The sequence below is a fragment of the Colobus angolensis genome, unplaced genomic scaffold, assembly GCF_000951035.1.
Source record: "Colobus angolensis palliatus isolate OR3802 unplaced genomic scaffold, Cang.pa_1.0 Scaffold444, whole genome shotgun sequence".
Taxonomy (NCBI): Eukaryota; Metazoa; Chordata; class Mammalia; order Primates; family Cercopithecidae; genus Colobus; species Colobus angolensis.
Window position 1 is genome coordinate 1,009,832 of NW_012117866.1, and position 15,192 is coordinate 1,025,023.

Genomic DNA, 15,192 nt, shown 5'->3' on the forward strand with positions numbered 1-15,192 from the left:
GCCTCCAGAGCAGCTGGGACTATAGGCGCACACCACCATGCCTGGCGATGTTTTGTTATTTTTTTGTCGAGATGGGAGTGTCCTTATGTTGCCCGGGCTGGTCTCAAACTCCTGGGCTCCAGTGATTCTCCCACCTCGGCCTCACAAAGTGCTGGGATTACAGGCGTGAGCCACTGCACCCAGGCAACCATTTAAAGAAATATTTTGACAACTTAACTCATACCCACAGATTGGATCTAATCATTTAAAAAACACAAACTTGGTTGTAGACTTTCTGTCCTTCTGAGGTCCCATGAATATGCAGTCTCAAACTATTCTCACCAATCACAAAGGAGCATTCTGTTTAGGGCTACTTTTAGCTTTGCTTAGACCAACCCTTTATTCAATTAATGTTTGAAACATCATACAGTGGTGGGGAACAGCCATGCTATGGAGTGCGCAATGGTTGTTAAAAATTAAACAACCACTCACCCCTCCCTCCCCCAGTGACCTTTTCTTATCTAATCTTTTTCTTGGCACCAGTAAAGAGAACAGGCTTTCTTCACGTAATCACTCCATGGTTTCTCAAAAGAACGTAAACCAACCGCCTAGCTGAGGGGGCCTAGGGTGACCGGGTCTTCCTATCTTTTGTGCAGAGCTCCTGTGATGCAAAGGAGTTTGGGGAGATACCCCCCACCTCCCCGCAAAAGGTTTCCTATGGCTTTAAAATAAGAGGTACTTCAGGAACATTAACTGTTCACTTTCCATTTAAGATCCGGTCTCCTGGAGATGTTGATGTGCCAGCTGGTCTTGTTGAGAGGCAGTTACTGATCTAGCAGGTGTTTATAGATTTTCCACCTGTCTTGTTCTTTTTTTAAAAAAAGACAACCTGCAACTAACTAACTTTATCTCGTATGCTAATGAGACAGCTGTGAAAGAACACAAAATCAAAAGGCTTCCCAGGATTCACAGCTCTATTGTTCCCTGGCTTTATGGTTTGGAAGGAAAGCTGATTTATATAGGCAGAGAGTCTCTAGATAGGTCCTCAGCTGCCCTGTCCTGTTATTTTGGAATGCGAGCAGCACACACTCAGGTCTACTGTATGAAAAGGACACCCCGCACTCTGAAATTCCGTCAGCTTCACAGCTCTCTCATGGATTCTCTCAGAGTGATCACTCCCCTTCCCTTTCTCCAGTGTCTGAACACTACGTGGTAAGGGACTTTCCACACACAATATTAGTCTCAGCAGACAAAAGGTGCTTTCCTGGAGAAGAAAGCGGCAGTATCTTCCAGAGGCAATTGGAGTTTTCTATCGTTGGTGGAGTTATGGGTTTGAAGACTCCAACTTTACTGGGTAGAGTCTCACGCCTCACAGTGCCCTTGCCCTGGGGCCCACTGGTTGTGTGTGGGTGCTTGTCCTCAAAACTGTAGCTGCCCAGTGCTCTTGGAGACCCACTTTACCCAGCAGCACAATTAGGTGCTCTGCCAGCTCTGGAGCATGGAGAGGAATTGTCTAGTAAGAATGGGATGTTTTCCACGCTCTCCATCAAGAACTCGAAAGGCTGACTGACAGGTGCAAATGCAAACTGGGTCATCTAGGCTGAATTACAAGATGCCTGGTGGAAGTTATGAGACTTCAGGAGGAATTAGGAGGGATGGAATACCTGGAGTTCCTTGGGGGCCAGGAGAGCTGAGCCATCCTCAGAGATGTGTGCATACTGTAGATCTCATTTAAGGCAGGGCACTGGTATTGTGGGAAGCGCAGTTAGGGATTAGAGGTATTCCAGAAGTAAGATCAACAAAGCAGTCTGACACCCTTTGGGGTGCCAGATATTATCACTTAGCTTGAGGACAGGGGAAAGAGGGTATACTGAACTCTATTGCTTTCTATAAAATCTAATAGACATCAGTGAGTCCCAGAGGGTGAGGAGCTACAGTGTCATCTCAGATCATTTCCGAAGGGAAGGATAAATGATCCCATAACTCATTATCTCCAAGAGAGAATGAGATTCCACATGCAAGATAGAAATCCAAACCCTTTTCACCACCTTCATTGACTCAGATATACAAATGGCCTTAGCTCATAGCCTCTCAGCCCAGAGCAGACAGTGCATCCTGGTTGCTGATTGCGTACCTCCTGATGGGTTGTAACTGTGTGCTTTATGGGGGGCTAGTGCAAACATTCTCATTGCAAAGCGTCTTGTATGGATGAGCAGACACAGAGTGGCATTTGCCGGAGCTGAGCACCCCTGACTTCAGAGATCACGTTTGGCAAAGTGATTGGTTGCACTACTTGGCATTTGAAACATCCCAAATAGGTTTGTTTTATGGGGTTGGGGGACGAGGTGAAGAGAGTGGAGCTTTCTGTCTTTCCCCACTAAGCAGGAGGGTCCTCGTTTGGGCTTTAGGCCCCTTACCTTGGTTTCTGGGCAGAGGAATTCCCCCCAGGAATCCTTTGAAGGCCCTCCCAGTTTCAGAGCTCCCTTATTTTCATCTCTCCACTTCAGTGAGCTCATTCACGAAGGCTTTCCCATAGCCCAGGATATGATTTGGGCGGGCTTGCTTGGGTTTTGTGTGCCTCTGTGCCAGGAAGAGAACAGGCACAGGGCTCTGCTTGGCTATTGCCAGCATTCCTGGGCTAGTGCATCACGGGGTCTCATGGTGACAGCATTCCACTAGAAACACGGAGTCACAGAACCCAATTTTGAAAGGAATCCTCTCTAAAAATCTTTCAGGATGGAGAAAACAGTGATTTCAGAGAGTTAACATTGCTCCTCAAAACAGTGTTTGTCAAGGAAATTAGTAGCGACTTGTATGACACCCTATTTCTCCTGTGATTTTACTTTCCTAAATGTTGATTGCTCCAGGCTGTGGGGCTTTTTTCCTTCTATACCCAAGGCTACCTAGTAGAAGGGTTAAGTGCATAGATTTTTTCCAGGTGATCTCTGTCTTCATGAAGAGAAGTGGGGAAAGGGCTCTAGCATTTCAAATGTAAAGTAACCTTTGTTAGGAAAATGGCTTATTCATTCTTTCATTCATTTATACAGAGGTAAGGTCTGGCTATGCTTAGCTACCCAGGGGAAATCAGAGTCAACTGGGTCCTCTAGGGATTTTTAGCAATATCTGGACACATTTTTTATTTGTCCTCACTGGGAGGTTGTTACTGGCATCTAGCAGGCAGAGGCCCAGCGATACTACAGGGCACATGACAGCTTCCCATCATAGGAAATATATCCTCCCAAATGTCAGTAGTGGTGTTACCAGCAAGGGGTCCCTATCCAGACCCCAAGAGAGGGTTCTTGGATCTCGCACAAAAAAGAATTTGATGTGAGTCCATAGAGTAAAGTGAAAGCAAGTTGATTAAGAAAGTAAAATAATAAAGAATGGTTACTCCATAGGTAGAGCAGTGGCTTGAGCTGCTAGACCAAGGATACTTATTGTTACTCCTTCATCATATGCTAAACAAGAGGTGGATTATTCATGAGTTTTCCAGGAAAGGGGTGGACTATTCTCGGAGCTGAGGGTTCCTCCCTTCTTCAGACCTTATAGTGTAAGTTCCAGATGTTGCCATGGCATTTGTAAAGTGCCATGGTGCTGGTGGGAGTGTCTTTTAGCATGCTAATATGTTATAATTAGCATATAATTAGCAGTGAGGATGACCAGAGGTCACTTTTGTTGCCATCTTGGTTTTGGTGAGTTTTGGCCGGCTTCTTTACTGCAAGCAGTTTTATCAGCAAGATCTTTATGACTTGTATCTTCTGCGGTCCTCCTATCTCATCCTGTGACTACGAATGCCTAACCTCCTGGGAATGCAGCCCAGTAGGCCTCAGCCTTATTCTCCCCAGCCCCTATTCAAGATGGTGGAGTTGCTCTGGTTCAAACGCCTCTGACAGTGGGATGGTTGAGAAACTCGGGGGTAGACCAAGGGCGAGGCAGCAATCTCAGCCTGTGGAAAACATTTTAGCACATGCCATTGTAATGTCTAAAGTCATTCAATTATAATGTCAAACTCACTGCAAAATATGCGTTATCCGAATATCTCTTATAGTTAGCTTTCTTTCTCTCTCTCTCTATTGTTCTCTCTCTAATTCTGTATTTTAAAATCATATATGTACTGACCAATACGGTGTTTGGCTGATCATTGGAAAGGCAATTGGAGAAACTTAGCAGCCCTGTTGAACTCCTCGACATATGCCATCTCCATGCAAATTCACCACAAGGCACAATAGTAAAGTGTGGCTATGATATTACCATCTTTGAGCGGCCTCATTTTCCCTCCTAAATCCCTAGTCTCAAAGCCTGACTCCACTTTCTTCTGCCAGCCAAGAAGCTTGTCAAAGCCTGAGGGCATTATTGCTCTTCCCCCACTTCTAGCAGATGGCCTTGTTGTGAGACATTTAATCCACCGACTGAATCAGTTACAGTAATACCAGTGGCTTCTGCACATCAGCCTCAAATAACAGTAGCTCAATGAACATAAATGGCATCAGAAAAATACAAGTAACTGAAGAAATTACAGGGGTTTATGTCCGCTCTTTCTTCATTCAGAGAATGTTATTCTGTGGGCGTTACTGAAAAGGGAGCTTTTGTTAATGGCTGATCTTAGAAACCAGATTTCTTCTACATTGTGGTTCTGCCAACTCCAACGTGAGACACCGAAGGACAAGCCAGGATTTTTTCCATTGCAACCAGCAAGGAACAGAAAAGAGCATGAAGGTTTGCATATCATAAGTAGCACCCAGCACACAGCAGCCCCACCCAACCCCACTGATGAGAAGACCTCTGGCACATGGGAGGCTTGGAAGTGCATGTAGCCTTGTGTGCCTGGGATGAGGAAGACATGGGTTTGCTGAGCCAGCGTCTGATCTGCAAACTGTTTCATCGTTTCTTCACCATGTGACCTCTGCAAGTGACTTAGCCTGCCTGAACCTCAGAATGCTCTTCCACATAATGAGACCTGCATGAGAGTAACTGTCAGGTCACATATGGCTCCGGATCCTATAATTCTTTCTGTCTTCACTTTCATCCAGGCCCTTTACAGTCAACCAAGGACCATGGAGAGTTCCTTTGGCTGAATTTTGTTTCTCATGATCTGACTGTCTTCAATAACTGTATGAGGATTCTTCAGAGAAATACAATCAACAGGATAAACCTATCCTATTGATAGATATGTCTATTTATCTATAAATTAAATATAAATAATATAGATATAAATAGATGGATACATATATAGGTGAATACAGAAATAGATATAGATACAGAGAGGAGATTTATTATGGGAACTGGCTCACGCTATGGCAAGATATGGAGACCTAGCAAAGCTCACTGTGTAATTTAATCCAAGACTGAAGTCCAGAAAGCAACAAGAGCTGATGGTGTAAGTCCTGGAGCCCCAAAACCTGGGAAACAGAGCCTTGATTTTGCAGGGCAGGAAAAGGTGAATGTCTCAGCTCAAGAAGAAAGAGAATGCACCCTTTCTCTCTCTGCCTTTTTGTTCTCATTAGGCCATCAAGGGATTTGACAGTGCCAGCCCACATTGTTGAGTGATCTTCTTTACTCAGTCCACTAATTCAAATGCTAATCTCTTCTGGAAACACTCTGGCAGACATACTCAGAAATAATGTTTTATCAGCTGTCTGGGCATCCCTCAGGCCGGTCAAGTTGACACATACAATTAATCACCAGAGTAGAGTTTCTAGTAATGCTTTTGGTTCTTGTAACTATTTTTGAGGGCACAAAGAGGGAGCAAGGCCACTCTTTGGAAACTAGCCACAGCCAACCATGCCAGCCAATTCTAAAGACATCATGTGGGGAGAGTGAGCCCTACAGTTCCCAGGTGTTGGGTCCCCATCCCACCACTGGAGGCCACCAATAAAGCAGGTGATGGAAGGTGGATTTAGGGGCATCTACTGGAGTGACATTTTACTGGGACCAAGTCAGTTGAGGATGCATCATGTAGATTTGTAGTAACTAAAACATGCCTACATATGTAAGGTGAGGGAAGCATCTTCTTTCTACCCAAATTCTCTCTTGTTCTTCTGCTAAAAGCAGAGCTACTTGAACCACATGAGGCCCAGTTTGTCACCTCATTCTCACATAATTTTTTCTAGTTTATTACTACAACATTTTAATGAAAAGAAGGCCTCTAAGACAAATGCCCCAAGAGGAACATGGAACATTCATCTTTATTATTCTTTTGGCTCCATTTGACCAAACTCCTTTTGTCTACTTAGCATATTCTTATGGTTTCTTGGATGTGAGTATTCTGTTTTTTTCTCTCTCTCTTCTTTGATTTTTGTCTGTTTTTTTTTTTTCCGACCTATACAACTGCCATTGAATATAGTGATGCATTAAGCATAATAAATCTGTAAATAACTGATACTGTTTCCTCTTCCAAAATTACTCTTCCACCTTTTACATCTATTTCCAAATTTCTTGTTTCTGTCTGCATAACAAAATACACCTCTACCTTTTCCAACATATTTCTAAATTAGTACTAGGCAGCATGCCTTCTTTAAGGCAAATAGACAAATTTAAAATTATGTATTAGAAAACACTTCATGTTCTCTTCCTTTCTGTAAACCACCTGAGTTGAACCTGTTTTAATTCCTCTCTGCTTTGCATCACTTCCTTGCTATTCGTCCATATCAATAATTAACCTGTTGACCTGTCACTCAAGACTGTAGGAAATCTTGCTAACACATTTGTGTCTGCTTTTATCACCTTTCACCTCTCAATGCACACACTCTACTAAACTGAGATTGCGTTCTGGTCTCACAGACAGACAATTTTCACATAGCTCCGTGTTAATATTGTGGGGTTTTTGTTTTTGTTTTTTTTTTGAGACAGAATCTTGCTCTGTCTCTCAGGCTGCAATGCAATGGTGTGATCTCAGCTCACTGAAACCTCTGCCTCCTAGTGCAAGCAATTCTCTTGCCTCAGCCTCCCGAGTAGTTGGGATTGCAGGTGAGTGCTACCACACCCGGCTAATTTTTTGTATTTTAGTAGAGACAGGGTTTCACCATGTTGGCCAGGTTGTTCTCAAACTCCTGGCCTCAAGTGATCTTCCTTCCTTGGCCCCCCAAAGTGCTGTGGTTACAGGTGTGAGCCACCATGCCCAGCCCAACTCTATGTTAATATTTTCACTGACACAATGACCTCCCCATTTCATTCTGTCCCCTCAGGTGCTACACAACTCTCACGTCCAAGTAACAACTTTAACAACTGAGCTTCATTCATTACTTTAGGGTGGGCTGTATATTTTTTCAATAAGTGTAAAGTTGGCTGGATTGTCTATTCTTAGCATCGTAACTATAGTTCAATACAAGAAATCTTATACCCCTAGTTGGAAATACCCTTCTAGAAAATCCATGTGTACACTGGTTTCAGGAAGCTCAATAACCGTTGAAAGTCACATAGAAGTTCAGTCGTCTGCAGTTCCAGAGAACTCCAGTAGAGATATACAAGACTTGCACTAGTCAAGGCGATAGTGAATTAACTGTGGTCTTATATGTCCTGTGTCCTGAATCAAAGACATCAAAACCACCTAAGATGGTCACCAAGTTCCTTGTTACTGAGGGGCTCACATAAGTGAAAAGGCTCAGATCACAAGGTCAACACACATTATTGCAAAAAAAACACACAACTAGATTTGAAGAAAATGTACATATAACACCATCGCTGTAGACTTCAAATGCCCAAAGTTGATTTTCTTTTATTTTTCTTTTCTTTTCTTTTCTTTTATTTTTTGAGATGGAGTCTTGCTCTGTTGCCCAGGCTGGAGGTGGCGCAATCTCAGCTTCCTGCAATCTCTGCTTCCCAGGTTCAAGCAATTCTCCTGCCTCAGCCTCCCAAGTAACTGGGACTACAGGCATGCACCATCATGCCTGGATAATTTTTGTATTTTTAGTAGAAACGGGGTTTTGCCATGTTAACCAGACTGGTCTTGAACTCCCTGACCTCAGGTGATCTGCTAGCTTTGACCTCCCAAAGTGCTGGGATTATAGGCATGAGCCACCACGCCCAGCCCCAAAGTTGATTTTAAACTGTAATCCAGAACATAGTAAATTTGGAATAAGTAAGTTCTTGCCACAATACATCTACCCTGAGATGATATAAACTGATCACCATGGTTAGCTAAAGCTACACTTAGGAAAGTTCCTTTGAAAATTGATGGAATATAAGCGTTTAGAGGAACAGAACTGCATAAATAACTACACATGATACTTTAAAATGTATTTCTAGTTTTTATTTTTGTTTGTGACACAAAGGATAAATGCTTGAGGAGATGGAGACTCAATTTTCCATGATGTACTTATGATGCATTGCATGCCTGTATATAGGATACCTTCTACTGAGATTACATGCCCTTCAAAATATTCAAGCATATATTTGTTTATTAAATCAATTGAAGGTATTTTATATAATGAGCAAAGTAAGTGATTGATAAGCTTTCATTGACTAGAAAATTATCAGGCAGATATAATAAAGTGGATTATTTCAACAAGTATGGCCAAGAATTTTTCTCACAATTCTCAGTAATCAGACAAATTCCAGTAATTGAATTTACCTAAAAGTACTAACTTTGATATTATTATTACTTGATTTACTTAGTATTAAGAACAGGATCCTGGGAAAATCATACATTTTTATCTACAGATAATTATTAAAACATAGTAAATGAATTGTTACCAATCCCCTCAAATACAGTAGGGTTAATTAAAAAGTCAACATTCAGTTTTCTAACACTAATAAAAGAATGAATGAATCAAAATTAAAAGGATGAGACTTGTTCAATAATAGAAATATTGTATTCTAAAAGTAAAGAAGAAAAATAACTGGAAATAATTACCTTTGGGGGTTACATTTTTCTCATATCTTCACATTTTGAAGAGGAAATAAATTGACATTATCATTGTATAATATTAGTCAATTAATTAACAACTCAGAATCCAAATAACAACAATTTAGAAAGATTGATTAATACCACTACTGTCTATTTATAATTACTCTGTAACACTTTAAAAAAATCTAAAGCAGCTAAGCTTCTTGTAATTCCCTTGGGTAATCTAAAGACAGATTAATTTTTCAATTACAAATATACACCATCTGTGCCAGAAAAAAAAAGCCACTATAGTTTATGCTTACTTCTTTATTTAGGGGTTTTAGTATTTCAATAATGTTAACATGTTTTTACCATATCCAATTCAATTAAATCTTAAATGTTCTGAGATTATCTGTCAACTGAAATAAGACATGATGTCTTTAAATTATAAGATCAAAGATTCCCCGTAGTTTGTCAAATTGAGTATGGAAAAGAACATGCTATGCACCATGAACAACACTGAACTAAACCTCAAAAGAGCTTAAATATGGTGAGATGGAAATCGAAAGGCTTACTCTGGCTTTAGCATCTAATGGAGAGACAGCACAGCAAACACGCTCCAATACCAGCACCAATATAAAAGGGTTATTAATCGTAGCAATGAACAATGAATGTACACGGAAGTACCGATTAAGGAGTTCACGCCCCTATGGTAGCCATGCAATAACCACTCAACTAAAACTTGGGGAAACCTGCGTCTATTCTGTGGTTCTAACCCCATGTGCCATCTTGCAACTCTGAAGTTTTGCAGACCTATTTCTTTACACAACGAAGAAGGGAGGTGCTGTGGAAGTGGGGACCCCACCATGCACCTCTTGCTGGGAGTCATGACAATCACTCGTTTCTTCCTAAAGGAGTTTGTGCACAGGAGCAGTGAGGGATTTGCAAGAAGGGAAGTTACATATGGAAACAACAAAAGGATCCTCATTATCTTCTGTTCTCCTCCTTCCATACTCCTCTGTAACTGAGCTCAGTAAGAATCTGCATATCCTCAGAAGAGTAGCCTTCATATTTGTGAAGTGGAACTCAAGTGTTCGGTGAAGCTAAAATCCAAATGAAAATTGACAGCTCTCTTACACATATGTATGGCTGCACCTCTTGGAAACATGTGCTGCAATTTGTCTTGGATCCTGAAATGTGCTTTTTCTGCCCTTGGCTCCCCCCTTTTCTCTTCATTTCGCTCTCCTTCTCTGGAAAGTCTCAGTTAGTTTCTTTTTCTTTTCTTTTTTTTTTTTTTGATGGAGCCTTGCTCTGTCACGCAGGCTGGAGTGCAGCGGTGTGATGTTGACTCACTAACCTCTGCCTTCGGGTTCAAGCAGTCCTCCCACCTCAGCCTCCCGAGTAGCTGGGATTACGAGCATGCACCACCATGCCCGGCTAATTTTTGTATTTTTAGTAGAGACGGGGTTTCACCATGTTGCCCAGACTGGTCTTAAACTCCTGACTTCAAGTGATCCACCTGCCTTGGCCTCCCTGAGTGCTGGGATTACAGGAGTGACTCATCCTGCCCAGCCATCTTGCTTAGTTTCTTCACCCTCTGCTGTATCCTAAAATGTTGATCCCCTTCCTTGTTCTGTAGCAGGCTCCTTTCACACTCTGCATATCTCCCCCACCCAAAGGAATTTCAAGTTCCACTGGTTCCAAAATGTCCCCATTTCCATTCCAAATCTTATTTCTGAATTCTATGTCCACATATTCAATCACCTGGAGATCTTCACTGTCCCTTTTGTAATCTGTTCCCTAATCCAATTTCTCATTCACAACAAGCCTCAGAATCCTAAATTGCGGCTTATAAAAATCCAGGTTCCTGGAACCCGGTCCTGTCCTAAGGAGAGAGAAAGGTTGAGGCAGAACTAGACCAGTGGCTTTATTAAAAGATACTGCAGTATCTTTGGTGCCTAAAACTTACATTGTCTCAGGAACTAACTGGCTTCTCTTTTTAAACTTCTGCCTTCCACATTCTTTACTTCACCACAATGAATCGTTCATCTATATAAATTCATAAGGATGGAAATAGTCTTCATTTTTTCCCCCGAAAACATCTCTCCAATCCTTTTAATTTTCTATACCAGTGACACTTTGTAGTCAAAGGTGGCAACATGTCTTTCCAATATGACTACAAAACTTTCTACCCAATTAATTGTGTACAGACTTGCTCCCTTCCAATTCTGTACACTGTTGGCAAGGATCTTACTAAACACATCTCATATTCCCCTACTGAAGTGTCTACTATGGTATGTCATTAGTAGGACAATCTCTAAACTGCTTCCACATCGACTCATGGGTTTACACAAAGTTGATATAATCACTCTCCTTGCAATCTCTGCTCCAACCCAATTTCTAATTAACAGCCAGCCTTAGAATCCTAAATCGCTGTTTGTAAATTCCAGCTGCCTGGAGCCCCATCCTTCCCTAAGGAAAGACAATGGTTGGGGCAGAAGTAGAACACAGGCTTTATAACAAGCTCACTGGAAAATTAATATGCATCTTGAAATTTGCTACTGCTTGGCATAACAAATGCCTTCACTGCACCTCATTGCACTGGGCTTTAATGGTATTTGGTGTTCCTAGTTCTGGCTCCCACAACATATCTATTGACCAACTTCTATACATCCATTTCTTTTTTGGGGTGGTCTTCCCTGACTTTAACTTAATGGAGTCTCTAAAGTGGCCACCTATACACTCAGGTTGCATTCTTGTAGTGTTTATTATGTTTCAGTGTTTTGTTTATCTCTGTGTGGCTTGACGGTGGACTCCTTGTGGATATTAGCTCATTTTCTTGGCCAGTGCTGTGCTGTATCCCACATACAGACAACAGGGCCTGGAAGACCCTTAGTTTTTGGTGAAAGGCTTAAATGACAAGTTCAGGCTGTTAAAAGATGAGGTGATTCAACAATATGGGGCTGAGTGAGGAGAAATCTGCATATGAGCAAGACAGGAAGAATCTCCCTGCATTGCCAGAAAATTGCGTGTCTACAAATGCCTCCCAACCAGATAGCACAGAATTTCAGACACAGGTAAGGCATACAGTTCCATCAGGCTGGATGCTAATATAGAAAAATGCCAGAAATGGAATAAGAGAGTGTCCAGAATGTATAAATGTGATACACTCCAGTTGTGCTGATTCTAGTTGACAGACAGAATTAGAGACTGAAAAAGCAGATCTGAACCATTTCAAATACACTACACTCATGAAAGCCATTAATAAGCCAGTTCTTTGTACATCGGTGCTTCCTAACTCCACAGCAACCAAGAAGAATTTGAGCTTGCTACTCGTATATCCATCTCCATTAGAATAGTGTAAGCCATTCTTTAAATATTTAAACCAGGCACCCACGTCCTTCTTGCTCATAAATGTTCTGTCTTAGCCCATGCCCAAAGCATGCCAATTTCATCAATATTCACTTTAGACTGAGCCAGATGAGGTCTATTCTTGCAGTTTCCCTGAGGGAATTTCTGTGGAGTCCTTCTCAACATCTGTGGCATCAGAATGGTGCTTTGGAATTCTCATTTTGTTACTCTGAGAGGTTTTGAACAGTCCTCAACTCTTGAAAATCTGTGGCATCAACAGAATGTAGACCAAACTGAGCCCTGATGAACTGGAGCCTGCTCTTCAACAGGCCTGGATCTAACAGCCATCCAACATGAACACAGATTTGGTGTTATACTGGAAAAGAATTTAAAAAATCTTCAACGATTTTCCTTCACTCTTTCTGATTTGTCAATTGCACAAGCTCAGCACTTTCTGCTTGCTATACGATTCTCTCTTAGTCCCTAAGGGTTATTCCATCTTTCGATTTATTGTATAAGCCATGATACATTCATCATTTTCTCACCCCTTGGATTTCGTTGCCTACTTTTACTTCCATTGCAACCAGAACCTTCTTCATCTCTCATTTTCAACACTCTTGACATTTTTTTCTGCTTCCCAGACATAAGCAAGTTAGTTTTGTTCTGTATCATCTCAAAGGAACTCTGAGACAGGGGTCTCAAACTCAAGTGTCTCCAGGGTCCCAGAAAGGAAAATTGATGTGAAAAGCAAGATGGGTGAGGAAAACCTACAACAGAACAAGCACAGAGATGAATACCCCACAATTGGGCGGCAAGGAGAGAACAGGAAAGTTGAGTTAGTGGAAGTTGCTTACTGATTTCTTTTTTTTTTTTTTGAGATGGAGTCTTGCTCTGTTGCCCAGGCTGGAGTGCAGAGGCGCCATCTTGGCTCACTGCAAGCTCCATCTCCCGGGTTCACACCATTCTCCTGCCTCAGCCTCCTGAGTAGCTGGGACTATAGGTGCCCACCACCACGCCTGGCTAATTTTTTGTATTTTTAGTAGAGACGGGATTTCACTGTGTTAGCCAGGATGGTCTCGATCTCCTGACCTCGTGATCCACCCGCCTCGGCCTCCCAAAGTGCTGGGATTACAGGCGTGAGCCACCGCGCCCGGCCTGCTTACTGGTTTCTAAGGAGATATGTCCTTTGGCACACTGTAATATTTTTAACAAAAATGTAGACATGGAGCATGAAAATGAACTAAGAGTGTAAAAGGAAGCTAGATGAAACCCTTATCAAAGACCCAGAAATGCAGGTACCAAACTAACTGTGAAATACAACCAAACCAAACCAAACCAAACCAAAACAAATCAAAACTGTTCGAATTATAAAATTTGAGAGTCATGAAACAAGATGAAGAAATTGACTTTGCTGTGCCAAATATATACTTTGTTTTCTGTGGTGTTTAGGTAATCTTCACTAAGACATATTTATTAAATTTCACCGGTCTCTCTGATGAACTTTCGGACGTTACTACTTTTTGAGTTAAATTTTTAAATTTCTAAATTTCTTTATAAATATGTAGGGGCACCACAATTTTGATGATTTGTATACTGGTGGTATAGATCTTTTTTTTAAGGATTATAATAGCAATTTTATCCGTTCACTTAGTTAGGATTAAATTCTGGGCAATTCGTTCTTAGCAACCAGTGTCAAAAGTGTGATTATACAAGAGGCAGCCAGGTGTGGTGGGGCTCACCTGTGGGCCCAGTGCTTTGGGAGGCTAACATGGAAGGATCACTCAAGCCCAGGAATTTGAGTCCAGCCTGAGCAACACAGTGAGACCTCAACTCTTAAAAAAAGCAAAAGTATAAATTAAATATACAAAGACATGAATAGAAGATTGGCTATCAGAAGACATCATTTGGGAGCCAGCTATATCACTCCTTCATGGGTAACCTTGATAAAGACAACGTGAAACACTTACTGAGTGGTTATTATACAAGGCTGCCTGCTAAACAGCCTCCTTTAATCACCTCATTTAATTATCTTATCCATCGGGGGTGGCAAAACTGTATTTTCTATCTTCTCTCACTTAACGGATGAAGAAACAAAGACTCAGATGGGTTAGCTGATTCACCTAGACAGAGTACTTGGTGCTGCTGGAATTAACTGTGAAGTTATGCTCTCAAATGCACCCATAAGCCACCTAACATTTTTTAGCTTATTCCTTCATCTTCTCTGTTAACCAAAAATCCACTTTCTTCCACAACATTTTTGGGATCAATTAATACTTATTAAAATGTGCTAAACCTCAAACCCCTCTGACAGTAGGAAGCATTATATTTGTTATTTTAAATTTACTGGCGAAGTTTCCACCTGCATTGGAAAATACAGTCTCACCAAAGAGCCAGGACAAGACTTCTTTTCAGGGCCCTCTTCCTCATTGATAATCCCACCTAGCAAAACCAAATGCAATGCTGACAAAACTTGACATCTGAACCAAGAGAATATGGGGTACGTGCATAATCCCATTAATTAGAGTTGCTTGGTGTAGAGTGATGTTTCCAAGAGCATTCTATTGGAACAATAGTTTCTCAAAATCATTTGAATTCAAAGGATCTATGCCAAAAAAAAAAGCTTAGAAAACAGCACAGAATAATTGTTTCAGCCACGTGTGGTGGCTCATACCTGTAATCCCAGCACTTTGGGAGCCCGAGACAGGCAGAATATTTGAGATCAGGAGTTTGAATCCAGCCTGGCCAACATACTGAAACCCCGTCTCTACTAATAATACAAAAATTAGCTGGACATGGTGGTGTGCGCCTGTAATCCCAGCTACTCAGGAGGCTGAAGCAAGAGAATTGCTTGAACCTGGGAGGTGGAGGTTGCAGTGAGCTGAGATCACACCACTGCACTCCAGCCTGGGTGACAGACCAAGACTCTGTCTCAAAAAAAAAAATTATGCAAAGTGCTAAGGTTGTTGAAAACATAGGTGTTTATATTTTTTTTGGTTTATACAACAGACATTTGTTTCTCTCGTTTCTCACAGTTTTAG